Below are 17,755 nucleotides of genomic sequence, written 5' to 3' on the forward strand. Positions count from 1 at the left end.
AGAATGGTGGCTGTGGCCACTCCCTTCTCCTCAGGGGAGGACTCAGAATCCCAGAATCACTAGGTTGGAAGAGACCTTCAAGATCATCAAGCCCAACCCAGCCCTTACAACTCAAATAACCATGGCACTGAGTGCCACATCCAATCTCTTTTTAAACACATCCAGACACGGTGACTCCACCACCTCCCTGGGCAAACCATTCCAATACTTTATCACCTTTTCTGTAAAAACTTTTTCCTAATATCCAACCTATATTTCTCTTGGCACAGCTTGAGACTGTGTCCTCTGGTTCTGTCAGTTGCTGCCTGGAGAAAAAGAGCAACCCCACCTGAGTATAACCACCTCTCAGGAAGTTGTAGAGAGTGATAAGGTCACCTCTGAGTCTCCTTTTCTAAAGGGGCTGAACACCCACAGCTCCCTCAGTCATTCCTCACAGGACTCATGTTCCAAGCCCCTCATCAGCCTCATTGCCCTTTTCTGGATGTGCTCAAGTGTCTCAATGTCCTTTCTACACTGGACTCCTCACAATCTTCCCCTGCTCCAGTGTCCCTCCCATGGAAAACTGTCCTATGTGAGCTTTTCCGATGTGAGTCCTTCCCATAGGCTGCAGTTCTTTGCACACAGCTCCAGTGTGATCCCTCCCGTGGGACGCAGTCCTTAAGGGGCTGAACACCCACAGCTCCCTCAGTCATTCCTCACAGGACTCATGTTCCAAGCCCCTCATCAGCCTCATTGCCCTTTTCTGGATGTGCTCAAGTGTCTCAATGTCCTTTCTACACTGGACTCCTCACAATCTTCCCCTGCTCCAGTGTCCCTCCCATGGAAAACTGTCCTATGTGAGCTTTTCCGATGTGAGTCCTTCCCATAGGCTGCAGTTCTTTGCACACAGCTCCAGTGTGATCCCTCCCGTGGGACGCAGTCCTTCAGGAAGAGACTGTCTCCCACAGTGACAAAAGTCCTGCCAGCAAACCTGCTCCAGCATGGGCTCCTCTCTCCATAGGCCACAGGTCCTGCCAGGAGCCTGTTCCAGCAGAGGCTTCCCCCAGGGTCACAGCCTCCCTCAGGCACCCACAGCTCTGGTGGGATCCGCCTGCAGATGGATCTCTGTGATCCCAAGGACCTCTGGGGGCACAGCTGCTTCACCATGGGCTGCACCAGGGGCTGCAGAGGCATCTCTGCTCTGGCACCTGGAGCACCTCCTGCCCCTGCAGCACTGACCCTGGGTCTGCAGGGCTGTTGCTCTCACATGTTCTCTCTCTAGGCTGCAGTTTTCTTTCTCCATCTTAACTTTGTTATCCTAGAGATGCTCTCATCATCTCTGATGGGCTCAGCCCCGGCCAGCAGCACGTCTGTCCTGGAGCTGGCCAGAATTGGATGTTGGACATGAGGGGAGCTTCTGGAAACTTCTCACAGAAGCCACCCTGTAATCCCCCTGCTGTGAAAATGTTGCTACCCAAAGCCAATTCATCCTGTCTCCTCTGTGGAGGATTTTGCATAGCCTTCCCTGGACAGCTGAAGTCTGCCAGAAGCAAGTGTATAAAATGCAGATTTAAGGCAATTGGGTTAACAAAATAGGAAGAAACTGTTGACTTTTAAAATAAGACATCAAAACCAAGAGTAAAAGGGAAAATATCTAGAGACTGATGGGTGTCACAAACTATATGAAGAAACTATCTTATTGGGGGATGTGTAGAACACCTAGAGCAGAAATGATCCTCAGATTTGGAGAAGGTTAACCCAATAGAGAAGTGAATCTGAGCAGAAACAGATATGAGAAAAGGACCCTGCCTTTGCTGCATGCTGAAGGCAGAGAAGTTATACCTTGGGCCCCGAGTCTGGGTGAGTGACAGTATCCCACCTTGTGAACAGGAGTGCACTCTGGTGACCTGATGTGACCAGGGGAGTGATGTGTGTGAGCAGGATGCTCCTGGCTCTGCTGAGCTCAGCTGCTGATGCTCAGAGCATGGCCAGGTCACATAGTGAGCAAAGGGGTTATTGTGGTGTCTGTTCACATTGTCTGTAAGTGCTGAGCACTGCTGGTGCTCGGCAGTGTTTCCTAAGGAGTGCTCAGAATTTCCTGCATCCCTCGCTCACTGCGCTCCGTATCGAAATGAGCCATGATTATGCTGGGGATACTCCTGTCCCAGGCTTATGCCTGTGGCATTCGAGGTTTGCTCCTCCCTTTGCCCATGAGGAGGCTGCAGGAGCCGCGGAGCTGGAGGGTTTGTTTGTAATGAAGCCCGATGTCCTGGAGAGGGAGCCGGAGGATCGCCCGGCTGCTCCCTCCGCTCCCGGCGCCTTCCCGGGAGCGCAGCCCGGCGGGCGCTGCCCAGGGATCGCTCTTGGTCCCAGCAAAGATTGCACAGGATCCTTTTAAACCGGCGTGTATTTGTGCTGCCGTCACGGTAACCTCACTGAACCTCTCCCACATCTTCAAGAGTATAAAAAAAAATTTAAAGTGTTATTCCCAGCTGGTTTGTGTCGGAGTTGTTTCCTTCTGAAATTCCCTATGTGATAGATTTTTAACGTTAGAAGGCATTTTCCTCAGAAGCACTGTCCACCAAGTATATAATATAAATAATGAGTTCTAATAATAAATGAGCCCATGATCAGGCAGTCAGGGCACTGCACAGTATGACCCTGTTTATTATTGTTAGAGCTGAGACCATTTGAGTTATGGATTCATTTCACTGCACAGTGTGCTTTTACAATATTACAAAAGGTTTATTCTATTTTTCCTGAACTTGATCTCAGGTACCACCAAGGAACTGCCTGAGATTTCATCTAGTTTGCATGAACTCCACTGGACATTTGAAGATCTGCACTGCTGACAAGCACATCACAAGTCATGGTGACCTTGGCTCAGGGCAGTGTCAAGGTTGCTTATGCTTTTCCATCCCAAACAGATTCCAGCCAGGTTTCCCTTAATTCTTCAACCTGCCTTCAATTCTTGAATTTTCACATGTAGGCTGAGGTTTTAGAGTAAAATGGCATTCTAGTAGTGTCTTATTCACTCCTTGCAGTTTAAAAAGTATCACAATATTTAACAACCATTTACCAGAATGGAAGAAGAATTGCAGTAGGTCATAGGGCAAAATGGCATTCTAGAGGTGTCTTATTCACTTGCAGTTTAAAAAGTATCACAATAGTTAACAACCATTTACCAGAATGGAAGAAGAATTGCAGTAGGTCTGCTAGAGCACAGCCTTATCATAGTGTTACTGAAAACACACACCTAGTTTACCCACATAGTCACTCTCAGTCACTCTGTTTCCTTTTTCTTTTTTTACCCATCAACTGTAGATTAATTGTGGAAGAAAGCAAAAAGTCTTGTCTGTCATGGTTTTAATTGCTAAAGATCAAGTGAAATCTAAAAGTCTTTACTCAAATGTGTGGTCAAAATGCCCAGTATAACAGAAAAGGAATTCCTTTTGGCCTTTCCATCTCTATCAGGACAAGAAAAGGGAGAAAGGATGTGGTGTCATGCACACTCTCAGTTCGGCCTTATCACAGTGTTACTGAAAACACAAAGCTAGTTTACCCACACAGTCACTCTCAGTCACTCTTTGTTTCCTTATTTTTCTTTTTTTTACCCATCAACTGTAGATTAATTTCTGTATACTTTTATGTTCCTGAGTTGTGGAAGAAAGCAAGAAGTCTTGTCTGTCATGGTTTTAATTGCTAAAGATCAAGTGAAATCTAAAAGTCTTTACTCAAACTGTGTGGTCAAAATGCCCAGTATAACAGAAAAGGAATTCCTTTTGGCCTTTCCATCTCTATCAGGACAAGAAGAGGGAGAAACAATGTGGTGTTATGCACACTCTCAGTGCTAACAACATTGTACAGGGTATCTTAAAATTACCAGCCTTTCAGCTGATAACTGGCAGCTCTCCCACAGCAAGCAGGTGAGCAAGAAGGAAAAAAGGCAGTCCATACACTCTAATATGGCTATTAAATAGACCTTGAAAGTTATTCTGACTGCATGCAAAAATGCATGCTAAATTAACATCAAAGATAATTCCGTGTTAATAGGAAGAGTAAAAGTGAGAGAGATTTTGCAATCTCACCCTTATAAAGTTCCCCTTGTAAAATGTCCACCAGGAAATGCATCACTCATTTTCTTCATAGGGTTGCAATGCAAAATAATATATTCAAACTACTTCTCCATCTGTCTCTCTCTGTTAACTCCTCCTCCCACAATTCTGTTCCTAGACAGTGTGTTTATGTGCTAGCCTAATTCAAATGTTTTCCATGTAAAAAGACGGGGAGACAGAAAACACACAGTTCATCTGTAAGTGAAATCTCTAAGAGCAGACACATTAGATAGACTCAGGCCATTAACTAAAACTCAGCAACTTATGCTGGGCTGTCTCTGCTGCAAGATATGCCTCCTCTGGGGATACAAATTATTTCCTAAATCATCACTGACTTGATTTGCAGTGAAGCACAGTCCTGCTGTGGGAGTGCAGTAGTTCTAAGACCTCAGAGAGTCAGGAAAGTGCCTGTCTCAGAGTTATGAGTGTTTTTCTTAGAGCTCTCCTGTAGCCCAGGGCAGTAGGTATGATGATTGACAGAGTTGAAAAAGACAGAGGTTTTGAGTTAAAGCTTTAGAAGGCAGACTGCTATGGCAGTCCTTTCTTTTCTGAACACGGAACAGCAAGACCTCTGAAGCAAGCCTCCCCTCAAGAGTGTTGGTCAGGACCATAGAGTTCACACAAGGCATGCAGGAAGCCATGGCATCACCCCTCCTCCTTCCTGCTCATGCTTTCATCCCCTCCAACACGGAGCCGTGGATGCCCTCCCCAGAGCCAGCACCATAACCTAACAGGTTATGTACATAACCTAAGTTATGTACAAGATCTCCTCTGAGAACACCAGTCTCCACGTTTGTCTGCATCAATAAAACCGAGGCAAATTAAGCCAAAGAGTTACACCAGCAAGTAATTTGGCCCTTGAAGCCTAGATGGGGTTTGAAAATAGGAATTTATGTGTGGTGGAGAGCAGTGTGTGGAAATGCCAGGAACCAAATGCAAAGCAATTTAGATTACTGTGATCGCACAAAAGCGCTTTGTGTAGACGATTTAAGACATCTGCCCATGGTCCAGACATCTGTGTGCAGTGAATACCAGTTCTGAGCTAGCTCTTTATTTATCATTCAGTAATGTCCATTAATAATTGCTGCCCCTACACAACCCCCTCTTTGTCTATATGTAGTTATATATGGTTACTTGATGAGTGTAATAAACAAGGAAAGAATGATTCGTTCTTAAATTGAAAATACAATCTATGATCTAGTTCCATTTCAAATATAGACAAACACATTTTACTCTTCCCCCCCCCATTCTCTCTCTTTGTCTATATTTAAAGGTGCTATAGCACATTTATATCCCTCAAAGTAATGGACACATAAAGTAGCTCCTGTCATACAGATGGGTCACACAGAGAGAATCTTTTAGTATTTTTAGCTCATCTTCAATCCTCCTCCTCTTCAGACAGATTTCCTTGGTGACTATCAATACTTCTCTGGATTTATACTCATATTTTACTGATTTGGAAACTTGTCTTTATTTATGTAGAGTCTTGGAGACCTTGTAATATCTTTTAGTTCTCTAGTAAGTCTTTGGTGCTGTAAGAAGGTAAGAAATTTTCTCCGGTGTGCGATCATGCACCAGTACTAATTAGACTTTGTAGCAACAGAGATAGCCAGTGAAAATAGTGTGTAATCACCTGCAAATAAACAGATTTGATCCATCTGTTCCAGTAATTCTATTTCTTCTTAGCAGTTCAAATGAAAGCATACATAAACAAGTGAAGAGTAATCCTTCCAGAGTGTTTTCATAAAATGTAACTTGTAAGTCTAACTGCAATTTATTTAAATACACTTTTATGCTTATTTATTGAAGTCTTATGTTTGTTGCTACAGTATTGAATGAAAAGCAATCTGATCCTCTTTAACTTTGGTGGCTTTTGGATTAGGCTCCCAAAATATGGAGGATATGTCCCTAGCACACTGTAATCAGTGAAAAACTTGGGTTTAATGGTTGATTTAGTTTGAAAATTTGAATAATTTGAATAACTGTCTTCAATGACATCAGTGTTTATCTGTATTGCATTGCTTATAAAGCTCCATATTGCTTGTGGGGAGAACAGAAGTCTAAATTCAGATGATGCATCTCCTGTCCCTGGAACTGGTAGCTGTTCAGGGTTAAGTTAAAGGTTTCACTGCTTTTTCTCATGGTAATTAGGAAACAATTCTGTCTTTTTGCCAGATTCCTTCTTCTATGGAAAGAGACTTTAATAATAAAAGCCAAATGATGAATGACCTGTATGCAGGACCATGAAATACATGGATAAGGTGTGGGAATATTCCCATCTTGTCAATGGAAAATGTAAGGAACCAGTCTCATATGTGGAGACTACCCTATGAATAAGGCCAGAATGGTAAAATGGTTTAACCTCCAACTGAACACCACAGAATGTGGGAAATAATGTGGTAACCAAAAGCTTGTTGGGTCTTCCAACTCTTCTTCCATTTTTTTCCTCTCTTCATCTTGAGTAGTAAGACAAACCAGGAATCATTGCACTGAACTAGAACATTATATTGAGATTTGGGCATTCTGTTTCAGATTTTCTAAGTCATCTTGGAAGTCTCATTAGACACCAGTATCTACATTCCCTATTTATAAGGGAGGGATAATAATGGTTCACAGTACTGTTAAGCAAGATATAAAAAGATTTGTGAATTGCTCTTACACTACATGCACCAAAATCACCAGGAAAGAATGAAAGATCATTTGTGATCTACAGCAACATTATTATTTTAAATTAAATCAATCTAGATTTAATATGTAAGTGGGTGAATACGGGGGAAATTTGCTCTATATTATGTATTTTACAGGAAAAAGTTTGTGGCCTAATGAGATACTGGTCACATCTGCTCTGTGTTTCATATACTCTATGGATTCCACAATAAATGTCATTGAATGTTCATCAGTTTCAGTCAAAAAATGGCATTATGTCCTGGTAATAAGTTTGACATTTGTTTTACTCCAAAACAGAGACAGAGAGTAGAAATAATGAAATACATAGTAGAAGAGAAAGTTCAAGAGAACTGAACTTCAGTCTGGAGAGAAAAAGAATTCAGAAGAAATTCAATGTAGAAGAATCTCGGGGTTTTTCTTCAGGTTGCTTAGATGTTGGGCCAAAATCTCTTGAGTTTCTGGATATCATTTGGAGATTATAGACTTATATTATAGTCTTTAGGATTGGACTTGCTGATCATAAAGGTCGTTTCCAATCTAAATTATTCTGTGATTCTGTGATCTCACATCTCTCCATAGTAGGCAAATTCCCTTGCCAGACTTCTCCAGATGCAATGGGCTCTGATGTCTTGATGAGTAGCAGTCTGTCCTGCATCCTGGAAGTTGTTGCATGGCATAAGATTCCTCTCCATGGAGAGAAACTGAAAATATTCAGCAACTGAACCACAGCTCCCACAGGGTACCATGGTAGGTGATGACAGATGCCAATACCAATCATTTCAGAATTCCATGGACACTTAGTAGTTTCTCAGTGTTCTGGTTCTGGCCAGGACAGAGCTAACTTTTGCAGTAGCCAGGAGGAAGCATGGCCAGGACTTGGAGGTTATTCTACCATCTCACATCTTTGCTGGGAGCAGGGAAAGGGAGTCTCTTCCTGAGAGAAGGAGTTCCTTCTGGTAGAGCAAATGTGGTGGGGGAAGCTGTGGGGTAGCGCTGGTTCCGAGGTGGAGGGAGCAGCTGGGATGGCATGGCTGCAGTTGAGTCAGACTGCAGGGAAAGGGGGAGGTCCAGAACACTTGCAGTGAATTGACCACACCATTGTATGGGGCAGCACTACAAAATAACTGTTTGAGAAAGGGGAGAAGATAATCCAGAGTCTCCCGAAGACTGGTATTGCCATAGAGCAAAGTAAGGTCAAGGGAACTCCCCAGGAGATTCAGTTTTTAGGACTAAAATGGCAAAATGGATGTCATCAAATTCCAAAGGACGTGGTTAATGAAATAGCAGCTATGTCCTCACCAACCAGAAAACAGGAAACACAAGCTCTCCTAGGCACTGAGGGTCTTTGGAGGGTGCATATTCCAGAGTCAGACTGTAAACTCACTCTATCATGTGGAATGGGAGAAAAGCTTTAAGTGGGGTCCTGAACAACAACAAACTTTTGAACAAATTAAACAGGAGGTTGTTCATGTAGTAGCCCTGCTGGGGGTTTCACCCCAGCCAGCAAACAAGCCCCTTGCATCTGCTTGTTCCCTTCCCCATCAGTGAGATTGGGGAATTAGAAGGGTAAAAACTGGAAAACTTGTGGATTGAGATAAAACCAGCTGGATAGGGAAAACAAAAGCCACATCCACAAACAGAGCAACACAAGGAATTAATTCACCACTTACCGTGGCTGGGCAAGTATTTGGCCATCTCCAGGGAGCAAGGCCCATCAAAGTAACAGAGACTTGAGAAGACAAACTCCATCACTTCAAACATCCCTCCCTTTCCTCCTTCTTCCCCCACTTGATATACTGAACATGATGCCATATGGTCTGGAATATCCCATTGGTCATTTTGGGTCACCTGTCCTGGCTGTGTCTCCTCCCACCCTCCCACATACCACTCACCCCCTTGACAGCATGGCAGTACAAGAAGCAGGAAAGGCCCTGGGTCTGTGTAAGCCCTGCTCAGCAATAAGAAAAATACATTTATGTTATCAACCCTGTGTTCAGCATGAATCCAAAACACAGCCCCATACCAGACACTGAAGAAAATTGACTTTACTCCAGCCCAAACCAGCACCTTCCACCCCTTATTCCAAACCATTTGCATCATGCCCAGGTCCCAAACTGTTCAATAAAACTTCATTACATACCCCCATCTCATCCTTTGAGTGTCACAGTCTCCTTCAGGCATCCACCTGCTCTGGTGGGGGACTCTCCAAGGACTGCAGGTGGATCTCTGCTCCATCATGGACTCATTCATGTCACAGTCCCTTCAAATCAACTGGTGGGGCACTCTCCACAGACTGCAGGTGAATCTCTGCTCTGTCATGGACTCATTCATGTCACAGTCCCTTCAAATCAAATTCCCACTGGAGTTCCAGCCTGCCCAGTACAGCAGAGCTAAAGAGCAGCAATGCCCTGGCCAGGGAGGACTCCTGCTTGGGAGCACTGGCTTGATGTTTTTATGGTAGCATTGCCATGCCCTAAACAACATACAAATATGCCATTCTAGATTTTATACGTATTAGAGACAAGACTACTGCAATAGAACAAAATCATGTTACAGTTAGTGATATAACTTAATTTTACATAAGGTGAAATCCCCATCCAGTTCCATGGTTAAATTAAAGAGCAGCACTCTGACATCTGTATCAGAGTAAGGATGGAGCTTTCAAAACTATCCATCAGCCTGATAATATTGCATGTTAATCCAGATATGATGTCCCAGATTTTAGAGCTTCTGTGTGTAGCAACTGAATCCGGTGTTTGCAAAGCAGTTTGCTTTAAACTCCTCTGGCATCTCTTTATTTCTCAGCATTGGGAAGCAGCACTGATGTTTACTTTCTTTCAATGTGCTTTGAATATCTTCATCCCCTTAAGGTGATAAGTGGTTTGGTTTTTTTTTTAATCTCATGCAGTCAGCGAGCAGTGGCTGGTGTTCAAGTAAGTATTAATAAAATAACAGATTCTGCTGCAACTACTTTGACTCACCTGGAAAAATCCAAATGTTAGAGGCAAAATATTTTTTATACACTTGTAGGGTATGAAAGCTCATGTTTTGGTACTGTGTTAGAACCTTCATAATTTATTCAGATAAATATTTTACTGAGTTCTGTACTATTTATTGCATTTGTACAGGAGGGTGCTACAGTGCCATTAAACCTAAGCTCACTGTGGGATTCATCTATCTTTCCATTAAGGAATCAGATTGCTTTGTAGCTGATTTATTGTTTTGACTTTGGTAAGACCAGTCTCATCAATGTTTGCTTGCATCTATGTTTATCTAGTGCTTTCACACTCAAACTGGGCATATAAATAGATGCTTGTTGCTGAAGGAAGCAGTTCTTAAAGTACCTGATTTTAACCAGGACAAGAAATTTGATATAGCATTAAAAGCACTTTTGATCATGTTGACAAATCACAGCTTCCTTTGTGCAAATGTTAAATGGTGCTACTTTAAATTGGAGGTTTTTCACATTTGCTTGCAGTGGTATCCTTAAAAATCTCAGAAGTTTAAGAGTCCATAAATCCCTCTACTTAGTACTCCAATATTATAGGCAATCCTCTAGACAATAATTTTCACCAGGTTCAAAAAACCCACTCAAAAAACCATTACAGTTTTTTCCTTCCTCAAACACTCTAATGAAAGAATGCTCCAGACCTTTATTTCATTGGCATTTTGACATGTTGTAATTTTTATCTAGACTGGGTTCTTGAGCAGTTTTATTGATTCATTCTTGTACCAATACAGCTCATGAGTTCAATTTACTCTCCTCCTGATTTCTGCTTCATTTTCAAAAGGAGAATTCATACTGCTACTCTTCATTTTGTGGACTGAAGCACCCTAATTTTTCACTTTTTTTACACTTGATTCTCCATTCATCTGAACATCCAAGTAGCATGTTTCTCTGTAATAGAGTTGATTAGAACACAGATGAGGTTTTTTACCAGAATAATGCATAATGATAGGAAAGTTTATCTCTGCTGAAGACCTTGGGATTTTTATGGTCATGTTCTGTTCGTAGCTCATAGCCATGGGGTGACCAGTTACCTTAATGACCCCTTTCTCTACTCTTTCAAGTCTAAACTCTGAGCAGATGGGCTCCTTAAATGCCTTTCCACTCATTGCATTTGAACTGCTGCATGTAAAATAGTTCCCACCTTGAAGCAGCACAAAACTGTAACAAACATTTTATATGCTGTGCTAAACATAAAGCTATATGAAATGTAGCTTGTTTACACAAAAAGGGACAGAGAGGCTCCACAAAAACATCCCGTGCACTATGAAAAGTAAGCCAATCATAAGTACTTCTGACCACCAGTGTGTCCTGCTTAGTCATTCTCTGCTGGGAAATCAACCCGACATGAGTTTAAAGCTGGGGTTTCAGAGATGTTCATGTCCTGGGTTCAGGGAGATTTCTGGAGAGACTGTAAAGCAAAATGCAACAGATTATATTGCTGTTTGGTGGAAAATTAGATAGCAGCCAAAGGAGACTTTGGCAAAACAGAGTAAGAAATCCCATTTAATCCACTTTCTCCACCCAAGATCTAAATTTTTACCCTGTTTGTAGATACAGTTATGAAGATGGTTATCAATTCTTTTGAGGGCAGAACAAGCATTCCTTTTCAAATGTGAGTGTTTCTCTTTTTTTGTCATCATGTTAGTGTCTCATCTGCAATGAGCTGTGCAGTCATTTTGTTGATGCTGCCTTTTTTGGAGAGTGACAAAAAAAAGTCATATAAATATCCTTTGTCTTAACCAGAAAAAAAGATTTCCCTGTTTTTTAATCACATAGAATGTGATTTCCTCTACATTGCTTTTAATCCTTTGATTTTAAGTTCCTAGCCCAAGCCACTAGGCTAAAGCTTGTCCTGTACTCAATCACATGAAGATGAGCATCCCCCCAAAAGTCAAATTCTTTTTATCAGGGGCATGTTTAACATACACAGAATACATCAAACCACTTACAACTGATAAAAATAAGGTCCTGTTTATCTTAGGTTGAAGACCTAGCCTTTGAAGGGATGCAAATAGGAGAACTTCTTATCATTTCAGTAAAATGCAGCGTCTCTAAAACTGAAAGACTTCTGTATCAAACCTCTTTGGAACTGCTATAGTATTAGTGTCAATGATCTGCGCCTATGGATTCTTCAGAATATAAACTTTCCAAAATGGGGGACAAAATTCCTACCTTTTAGTGCTCTATTTTTTTTTTTCCAGAACACAGTAAGTGAACAAAGGATGGAAATGAAAATGTAGTAGTCCCTTCATGTTCCCCAAAGATTTTTTTTTTGGCTAGCCCGGACCCACAAGAATGCCTTGATTTCTTTCGTTATTCATGAGAAAAGCAAGGTAGAATGCTTTCAGATGTAAATACCCTTACTATGCCAGTATAGCAATATTGATTCCTGGCCCATTTTTCTCTGAAGTACTGAAGAAAATCTTTGCAATCCTATTTTTCACCCACAAAGGTGGTGACAGAAAGTCAGAGAAATGGACATGTCAAGGACTTTGGAGCTGAGCATAAATGCAAAATAATGAAAAATCCCCAAAAGGAATGAAAAGAAACTAGAACTAGAAGAAAAAGTATTATAGATTTGAAGAAAAAGAAAAGAAAATAATTAAGGAAAATTGAAACACTGCTGTAGCTTTACTACTGCTCTATTCATTTTAGCATTATCTTGCTTCCCAAACCCTGATCTTTAGTTTCTTCTATAGCCCTGTCTTATTCAATCTTCAGAATTTCTTCCTCTGTACTTGACTGTATCCCAACTACCCAAATGAAATTATGTGCCTGGACTGAGGTTCCTGAGGGACTACCTTTGTAATACTGAATAGCAATGGAGTTGAAAATGGAGAAGAAAGACAGTAAAGGAGAAATGAAAAAATAAGAGAAAAAAAGGTTGACAAAAGAAGGCCCCACCTTCTGCTGCAGCTTCCTAAGCACACACACCCACTCCTTCCCCTGCCATAAACTTGTAGTAGAAATTAAAAGATTGCATACAAGCCATTTTCACCACTCTTTATGGACATCCTTTTCCCATTGAAAGACCTCATCATCTTTTACCTTAGGAACTATGTTTTCCAATTATTTTTCAAAAAGGCACAGCTCTGTAAACCCCAGTGTATTTGTTGTAAACAAGAATTCAGCTGTGACAGGCAAGCCAGGTTACACATCTGAAGTGTAATTACTGTATTGGTAGCCTGTGTAATGACAGCTGCTGCATTCAACATTTCCACAGGAGCTGTTGTTTATACATTGTGCTCACAAGGCTCTACTTTAGACACATCCTGCTACAGGTCACATTGTAATTTGAGATTGCTTTGAGTTAGAAAATGCACCAGGAATTTCCTACCTACTTTGCTGAGTAGTGATTCAGTAATTTACTGTTCATCTTTTGTTAAACAAGATTCTGTGTTAATATATTTTCATTATTAATGGAAAAAAATAATTTTCAGAAATACAATATGCTTAATGCACATGTACATTTGACTTATCTTTCTAAGAACTCTGTCAATAGCCTGGTAACCAGGGAGCTGACACTGATAAATTTCTTACCTTCTGCTTAATTGAAGTTCTGTTATGGTTCACATATTCCTAGCAACACTTGCAAATGCTTTTAAATTCAAATGAAGTGTTCTTCTCTGACTATTCATACTTAACTAACAATTTCAGCATTAAAAAATAGTAAAAAACCCTCCAGAGCTCTAAGTTCTGCAGCAGATGCAGTTTTTCCTCAGGTTACTGGATCATGCTGCCTAACAAACCATTTAAAACCCTCTGACTTTCTTCTGGTAATACTTTTTTATTATTAGAAATATTCTATTTAATGAATTGAAGGCACGAGGTTGCATTATATGAAGTTATTTTCTCAGGATAATTAAGGAGAGGCCCTGCCATTCACAGATAAAGTTTATCTCCTTGAACTGAATAAAATTAATTGAAAATTCCCACTGACTTTCTTAAATCAAAACAGCCTAAGACAGTCCCCAGGTCTGGAACAGAAATGCAAATACAAGAGGGCTCAGTTTACCTCCGACCTGTGGTCAGTTTGCCTGTGACAATGCAAAAACATAATACTGCAACAGTAGTTTCCCTGGTTTGTATGAGAGGCAGGACTGAGCTTTTGGAGGTAGTGCAAACCCCAAGTAAAACTCCATTGAATGAGATAATTTTCACCCAGACAGGGTGCAAATCAAACCCAGAGTCCTGCACTGAGGCACATGTAAGTCATTGGGAGTGTGAAAATCTGTGACTTGTATCTGTTTTTGTGCAGCAAGTCAAACCCCTGTGCTGGCTGCTGTGGTGGCCGTGGATGGTCACCAGCAGGCACTGCAGGGGCTGCAAGTGGTGTTGCAGTCCCTGTCCCATGTGTCCCTAGCAGGCTGGAAAAGGTGGGATTGCAGCAGGCAGAGTAGAGCAGATTCAGCTCTCGCTGATGGGAGGGGTTGCCATTCTAATCACCTTTTTTTCCCTTTTTCCCCAAGAAAGTACCTTAGGCAGAGTTACTCTAAATTTGTCCCGCAGCTGTGCAGCTTAAATCATGAGTATTTCTTCAGGAAGAACATTGAGTCCATTTGTCTTTAATAGAGTCCCCCTGGTGTAACTGCTGACATATTTTGGTTGGATGAAGGCAATTCAGGGAAGAAAACAAATTGACGGGGGGATAATGGCCAGTCCCTAGGGATGGAAATGTTACACAAACACAACAAACACATGCACAACAGTGCTCAGGCAGGGCACTGCTGTTTCCAGTTTAGATTAGCCAGTGGCAGCTTGACTTTGGATAGGCCCACTGCGTGCTTTAAAGAGCCATAAAAAGGATGTAAGCTATTTTATGGGGGGTCACAATCCCTTCTGATGTAGCCATATGTTCACTCCTCACTCCATTCACTCCACTGGTGAAAATCTTCTTATCTTAAGATAAATTTAAAACAACAGTTTTGTCTTGAGTTAACTTATTACCAGCAATTTGAAGGAGTTAATATTTTTAAAGACTAATCTGGATATTTGTAATTATTTGTTCCTGAATAATATTTCTGGTTGACCCTTGGCTAGAGCACAAGATACTACGAGCCAGCCTTATGTATGCCACTTTCCTTAACAGTCTTTGTCTCACAATCCTTTTCAGCTGGTGAGCAACAGTTAACACCATTTTGCAATATTATAAACCACTGCAGTGCAATGAAGATGATGGTGTTATAGCTTAGATTTCCTTTCAATTCTTTTTCTCACTGCCAGGAACTAGGCTCATGCCCACCATAAACAGCTGCCAATAAGTTTTTCTGCATCAGGAAGATAGAAATCTCTCCTTCTCCAGATGATTGAGTCAAGAAAATTCCAGGGCATATTTTAAAATGAAGTTGCTAAAACCTGCCAAAAACCCACAAGTCAGCCCTCCATGTAAAAGCATGATCACAGCTCCAGGGAGTTGCTGTGTTTTAGAGGAAGCACGTGAAAAACTGCTTTAAAAGGGAAAATGTTTCTTCAGACATCTCAGTGCTCAGACACTGCTTATGTAAAAAGAAACCATGATGCATCGACTACAAAAATAAATGTAATTCCTATGTTTTGTGGTATTTCTTGATGCAGATGAAATAGAGAAGATGCCTGGGCCTGCAGAACACTGGGAGGAAAGAACTGGCTTTTCTAAATGTGCTGCCCTCAGGGGACTGGGTCTGTTGTTTAGAAAAGAGCAGTGCAGGATGATGCTGATGCAAGGAGCTCTAAGTTATGATAATGCAGATTGCAGCTCGACAGGCTTGATGAGCAGCCAAGACAGCATGTTTCTGCCCTCCTGCCAGGCAGAGCAGCACCATGGGACACATCCAGTGCCCACAACAGGCACTGAGGACAGAGTCACCAGTGTCACCAGCCGCGTTGACACAGGCAATAAACCTACCTTTTCCCCCTCTGTTACTACAGGTGTCACTGTGTTAGAAATCTGTGTGTCCTCGCTGCCCAGGCAGCTGCAGCTCATCTTCTGGGGCAATTTTCAGCATCTCACATTCTTGCCTGTGATGACTTGAGGTTGTGTAACCATCTGATGGGCTGCAGTGCTGCAGTATCATTTGCAAAAGTCAGTAACAATATTTCTGCAGGATCTTTCAAATGGTATGCTGAAATCTCCAATGACCCACTAAGATGACCTCATTCGTCTTCAGGAAGTATTCTGTTCACATTCTTGTATTTGAACAGTTCTGAGGAACTCACTTTGCAAACAGGGCATGGCTTTCTCACAAACTTTCTGTAACTAAATGTCATTCTGTGCTCCTGCTTAATTATGTTTTCTGAAAAAGATGTGTAGCATAAATGCATATTGCTGTGCACAACATTGAAGGGTTGATGTAATATCTGGACAAGACATATTCTGCAGTATAATGAACTTCTGTGATTAATGAAAGAGAAATGTGATAAAAAATTAATTTATTAATGCTATTATACACCATAACATGTAATAAAATGAATCTCCCCTGCAGAGCAATAGTATCTTAAGGGAATAACAGTGAACAGAGTCAGACAGAAACGTATTCTCTTAGGATCCCCCTCTCCTCAGTCTTCACAACTGAGGATTCTTATAAGACTAAAAAATTATTGCCACAACAAGAAGACACAGTAAGTATTTGGACTGCCTCTAAAAAATAGGTTGTTGAATTATTCTCCTTAAAATATGTAAAGAATTCTAAAAACACTCACCACAACAAAATCTCCCCCCAAAACACAGGAGAATTTTATGCAATATTTGTGCAAGAATTTTTTCAAGCTAAAATTGATTAGGAAAATAATTGGCAGAAATAGTTGTGAAACAGATTTTTCCCCCTTAATCCTGCATTTAGTGATGATAATGATGATGATGTTTTAGAGTACTTTTTATCAGTGAAAAGTTTTGAAAAGTTTGGCAAACGTGCAGAGAATACTTTACATTGTGTCCAAATTTGTAATGAAGGAATAAACCTCCCCGTTCATTATCGGCAATTTTCAAAACGACACCGCTGAAACACACAAGATGTTTAATCGTGGAACGCTGTCGCAGCTGTGCTTTCGAGTTACAGTGGGAGCTGGCCTGGCTTCCCATTGCCCTCTGACTGTAACCCGGGCAGAACTGAGCCCTGACACAAGCAGACAACTACTCTGGGGCATAACACGGAACACAAATTATTTCCTCTGCAGCGTGCGGAGGACACTCCGCATCTCAGGCTGCACCGCCAGCTAATCAAGCCGCGTGTGTGCCACTTCAGCACACCGGCGCTGGGAATCGATGGCAGATCAATCCCCCGGCGCTGACAGCTCAGCGGCGGCACAAAAAGCGGGACGGGGCGAGCCCCGCAGCCCAGAGCGCGGCTCGGCACGGCCGGCACCGGCTCGGCGGCGCTGCCGCAGCCCCGGGCGGGAGGCGGCCGGCCCCTCCGGCCGGGCTGCCCCCTCCCGAGCCCGGCCCGAGCCGCGGGACAGCGCGGACCGCCGGGCGTGCCTGGTAGGTGGCTGGGCGAGGCAGCGGCGCAGCCCGGTCCGCAGCCGTGCAGACGGGGTCCGGGGGGTGCGGGACTCCCCGGGGGAACCGAGCGGGACGTCCCCGGGCGCGGGGCGAGCCGCCGGGGATGCTGTGCGGGACCGACAGGCAAAGTGCGGGAACGCTCCGGGAGAGAAGAGGAAACCGCGGGGGTGGGACTCCGCCACAGAGCAGGATCCGCGGGGCGTGGAGCGGGACTTCTGGGGAACACCGACCGCCCGGGCGTGAGGGGACCGGGACCCCGCGCAGGCAAGGCGGCACCGCTCGGGCACGGCGCGGAACCCCGGGGAGCGGAGCGGGGCCCCCGAGGGCGCTGCGGGACCCCAGGGGCTCCGCGCACCGGGACGGGAGCAGGGCGCGGGGCCGGGGAGATGCCCGGGGCCGGGGAGGGGACTCGGCTGAGCCCGCCTGCCGCCGCCTGCCTTCCCCTCCCACCTCGGGCGGCCCCGCGGAGCCGGAGCAGCGCGGCGGGACCCCAGGTAGGCAGCGCCG

The 17,755-nt window shown here is 43.1% G+C and overlaps 1 protein-coding gene across 2 annotated transcripts in view; it reads left to right on the forward strand.

The window, feature by feature from the left end:
* Window positions 1-17,159: 17,159 nt before the first annotated feature.
* KCNS3 (potassium voltage-gated channel modifier subfamily S member 3) overlaps window positions 17,160-17,755 on the forward strand; it is a 29,181-nt gene continuing 28,585 nt past the window's right edge. The window contains exon 1 of one of the 2 annotated variants that reach the window (XM_039721617.1): window positions 17,160-17,227. The gene's annotated coding sequence lies outside the window, so the exon portion shown is untranslated. Of the gene's footprint in view, window positions 17,228-17,462; window positions 17,743-17,755 lie in introns of those variants that run through there. The other variant, XM_039721618.1, reaches the window with a different exon arrangement.

Source organism: Passer montanus, unplaced genomic scaffold (assembly GCF_014805655.1).
Source record: "Passer montanus isolate IOZ18808 unplaced genomic scaffold, ASM1480565v1 scaffold46, whole genome shotgun sequence".
Lineage (NCBI taxonomy): Eukaryota > Metazoa > Chordata > Aves > Passeriformes > Passeridae > Passer > Passer montanus.